The sequence below is a fragment of the Dendroctonus ponderosae genome, unplaced genomic scaffold (genome assembly GCF_020466585.1).
Source record: "Dendroctonus ponderosae isolate FM_Combo_2020 unplaced genomic scaffold, Dpon_F_20191213v2 Dpon_F_20191213_1, whole genome shotgun sequence".
NCBI classification, from domain to species: Eukaryota; Metazoa; Arthropoda; class Insecta; order Coleoptera; family Curculionidae; genus Dendroctonus; species Dendroctonus ponderosae.
In genome coordinates this window covers 43,394,037-43,398,618 of record NW_026017110.1, presented here as the reverse complement: position 1 = coordinate 43,398,618, position 4,582 = coordinate 43,394,037, and the positions used below count along the sequence as shown (strand labels likewise).

General features: G+C 37.2%; 1 long non-coding RNA gene across 1 annotated transcript; it reads left to right on the top strand.

The window, feature by feature from the left end:
* Positions 1-1,930: 1,930 nt before the first annotated feature.
* Positions 1,931-3,706, top strand: LOC125502458. Its single transcript, XR_007280216.1, has 2 exons — positions 1,931-3,204; positions 3,387-3,706. It is a non-coding gene; the product is annotated as an uncharacterized LOC125502458 (long non-coding RNA).
* Positions 3,707-4,582: the final 876 nt, after the last annotated feature.

Below are 4,582 nucleotides of genomic sequence, written 5' to 3'. Positions count from 1 at the left end.
TTAATTAACTGAATACGAGAAGCTGCTTGATAAGAGTGGATAATAAGGAGATTACACAGGCACTAGCTTGTTTGGAGTTAACCATTCAAATGTTTAGTGTTGTATGGATTATTTATGTAAACGCCAAACTCCGCAGAATTCGAGGTTATGAGAACAGGTTGACATTTCGAAATAGGTTCCGTCATTCAACGATTCCTGTTGAATTTACCGTTTATCCTTGCCTATCTTATTGTCAGTCTGTATAATTCCATGGTTACCGGAGTTTTAAATAATTACGAAGCAACAGGCATTTGCGCAATGTTAATTAGGCAGATTACCTTGAAAAACATTGCTGCCGTATTTCTGATATAGTTTTTTGCAAATTTCTCAGTTTTTAATAACAATTAATTTCTTTTACTAGTTTTTCTGTACTCCTATAACACCGACAGACAACACCCCCAGAGGAATGACGCCAATTTTCAATCACCCTGTATATCAGTGGTTTTATTAATATTTTAAAGTGTTTCTGTTGATTTTCTCAACTTTGGGATTTTGGCACTTAGACCCTTTAGAAGTTATACTCTTAAATTTGTTTTACACTTTCGTATTCTACAGAGGTCGGCGCGTTAGTGTGTTACCAATTTTACGTTGCTGTAGCAACCAAACAGCTAATGACAGCGCCACCATTTTTTGACAAGCGTTAGCCTGCCATGGTGCCCACAAGTGTACGGAAGCATACCTTTTTCCTAGCAGTTTAAAAAAGTTATCGAAATAGAATTTTAACGCAACAGTGTTATTTTTTGTTTTGTATTTGACTGGGAAACCGCAACGAGCCACTGTTAATGAACTACGGCATTTACATGTAAACAAAATGTTTGCGTATCGGAGTATTACACGTTACAATGATACTGGTAGCATCAAAAAACGCCATGGGAGTGGGCATAAAAAAGAGACATCGCGAGAAATAGTACGAAAGGTGAAGGCTAGAATCCAGCGTAACACGCGACGAAGCGCAGTTAAATTGGCGAAAAGTCTCAATATGTCTGCTCGAAGCATGGGACGAACATTAAAAAAAAAAACTACGATTGGAGCCCTACAAAATACAAAAATTTCAAGATTTTTAAATGCACAAAAGGCAGTACGCCTTGCAAAAGCAAAGGTATTAAAACACTTGCATGTTAATGGTGAGATTCAAAATTTGGTTATTTCTGCTGAAAGCATTTTTACGGTTCGGAAATATTTTAACAGGCAAAACGATCGTATTTGGTTCGAGTACAAATCAAGGGACAATTTTAGAGCAGCGAATTGCTCTGCGAAAGCCAGGGCCTGCATCAGCGATGGTTTTGGCCGCGGTAACTGTCACCGGACGCTCACAACTCGTTTTTATTGAACAGGGCGTATAGATAAATCTACAAATTTACCGTGAAAATATTCTAAACGATGCTGTGCTTCTTTGAGCAAGTAGAAAATTCGGTCGAACCCATTGGACGTTTCAACAAGACTCGGCACCATCCCACAAAGCCCGTGAAACACAACGTTTTTTACAAGAAAAGGTTCCCAGATTCATTTCTGCACGGCAATGGCCACCATATTTCCCGGACTTAAATCCAAATGATTTTCTCATTTGCTCCATTATGGGGGCCAACGTATCTGCAAAAAAATATGAGACGGTTGACGCCTTAAAGATTGCTCTTCTACGAGAATGGGGTAAAATTCCATCAGACCATATTTTTGCAGCCTGTGAAGGGTTCCCGGACAGACTAGGTGGCTACATTGAACAATAACATTTCTTTTAATTTTGAATGTTTTTACGTCTTAATTTCTAAGTTTTTTAATAAAAAAATCAAATGACAAAATTATAGCATTTTTAAATGGAAACACTTCGAGTGCCAACCCAAAGTACAATTGATTTTTTTGTAAAGCAAATATTGTAATTTTTAGAGACACATAATTACTCTCATATTTTGAAATTAACCTAGAACACAACATTTAAACCTAATACTTATTTTCAAATTTGGTATGCCCTTCCTGCTTCCCAATGACTGCTAACATCCGATGAGTCAATGAATTGAATAAGTTTTCTATTAAATTCACTGGAACTTTGTCCCAGGCGGCTCTAACAGCGGCGATTAATTCTTTTCTAGTCTTGCTTCAGTATAAATGCGATTGAGCAACCAACCCCATAAGTTTTCTATGATATGTAAGTCTGGGGAAATAGCCAGCCAGTCCAGAGCTGAAATATTATTAGCGGTCAACCAGGTTTGGATTATTTGGGCGATGTGAATTGACGCATTGTCTTGTTGCAATATCCATTATTTAGTCCATCCACTTTTAGAACACTCAATTATACTCAAATTACTATTAGACAACTGTGAATCCGTTGTCAAATGAAATGGTTTTGTTTTTTCTACTTGCCTAGCGACCTGCGATTCTAAAAAGTGAATAAGAGTAATCGCACTATCAATTATTATAGTTGCTTCTAACAATTTTTCCATTATGAAGTACTAGTAAATACAACGAATTGTTGAACGAATACTATTAAAACATTGTATCCAATGATACATGTGGCTTGCTTATCAAAATTTTGACTATTAACAAAAACACAGTTAAGTGTCGCGGACTGTATCTTCCAAAACTTTTCAAAAATATGTTGTCATTTCTTTTCTCGTACTCGAAGTGAGCCCATACAACCTTCCAAAAGAACCACTTTTGAATCATCCGCTTGGTTTAATTTACAATCATTTTGTGTCGTTTATACAATAATTCCTCTATTTATTTATGACTATTTAGTATGATAATTATGAAAGAAAAAGCTATCGCGATTGCACAGCATCTTGCTGGAGTTTTTGAACCTCATGACCTTGTATCAACCCAAGAAGAAAGACAAGAACTAGAAAACCTCCTTAGTGCACCTTACCAGTTAGATAACTCAATAAAAAGATTCACGTACAACGAAGTCAAAACAGTAATTTTAAAAGAAATTAATCCTGCCAAAGCTCCTGGGTTCGATCTCATCACTGGAAAAATTCATGTCATCTGTCAATGAGCTGTTAGTTCATTATTATACGAAAATTTTTACACAAAGGTAAGTACCACTTCTTCATACATTGTATTTATAGTTGTACCTAGCTTTTCTATTGTGGTCTGGGATAAATAGTGGAACGCTTATAGGTAACAGTGTGTGATCTATTCAGAACCATGTGCCGAGACAATATATGTATGTAGGTAGGTATATATACTGTCTTTTGCGCCCCAACTTTCTTTGTAAAAACAAGATCTGGCTGGTTTGGAGCCTCCGAAGTAACCCAACTTTTGAAGAACAAAAAGCATAATTTTATTATAAAAGAATAGAACATTGGTTTTTAATTGTGAAGGTTATATAAGTAGTATTACTTTCCGATCATCAGGTGTGAAACTGTGATATACTTGTAATGTATCAGGTGGTACAGTTAGACGAACTTGCGGGCAGTATCCTGGCAGTGATCAACCGGAACTTGCTCACACCACTCAAGCAAGAGGTACCTCCGGAAGTTAAAGCTGACAGCAATTGGAGGCCTTTTGGAATAAAAAGAGTTTTCTTTCGAACGGGTTCGTAAGAATAGTAGTTTTTTTTATCTGTCCTCCGGTTTTTATTATTATTTTTGTGGCTGGTCAGAACTACTTTTAATTAATTAAAGTTGTAACCATCTTTGCTTGCTTCCTGTCAATAAAATACGATTTAAGGTTCTATAGTGTCTTATTGTAACCAAAACATTTCCTCAATATAAAGTAATTGTACTGACCATGTACAGACCTAAAACTGACGTTTAAGTGACGTCAATAAGCAGACGTCTAGCCGACGTCATTAAACGGACGTCTGGCAGATGTGTCATGTAGCGGTCACTTGGACGTCCAAATAACCAGCTATCTGACGTCTTCTGGCCGAATCTCATGTCGTCGTTTAGACGTCCATAAGACGTAGTGTGCTACCTGAGAGAAGTCGGTAGAATGGATGACGCATGAATTTCTTCAGCTTGTAGCATAAACCGATATGCCAGATTTTATCGATCGCTTGTCCTATGTCTAAAAATGCTGCGGGGCAGTACCGTTTTGTTCAAGGTCGTTATTGATTTGTTTTACGATCCTATGAATTTGCTCTACAGTCCCATGCCTGTTTCGAAAACCTAACTGATGGTGAGGTATAAGTTTTCTCTCAAGTAGTATTGGCTCAAGTCGTTTGAGGAACAGTTTTTCAAATAGTTTTGATATTATTGGCAATAGACTTAGAAGGACAGCATTGAAGATATGTACTATTGCAGTTATACCATTTTCGTCAGTTTCTTCAGAATTTTTCCAGTGATGAGATCGAACCCAGGAGCTTTGGCAGGATTAATTTCTTTTAAAATTGTTATTTTGACTTCGTTGTAAGTGAATCTTTTTATTGGCTTATCTAACTGGTAGGGTGCACTAAGAACGCTTTCTAGCTCTTGTCTTTATTCTTGGGTTGATACTAGATCATGATGTTCAAAAACTCCAGAAAGATGCTGTGCAAACGTGAAAGCCTTCTCTTTACTGCTTCTGGCCCACTTCCCAGCAGCGTCCCTCAGGGGTGGGACTGGTTGTT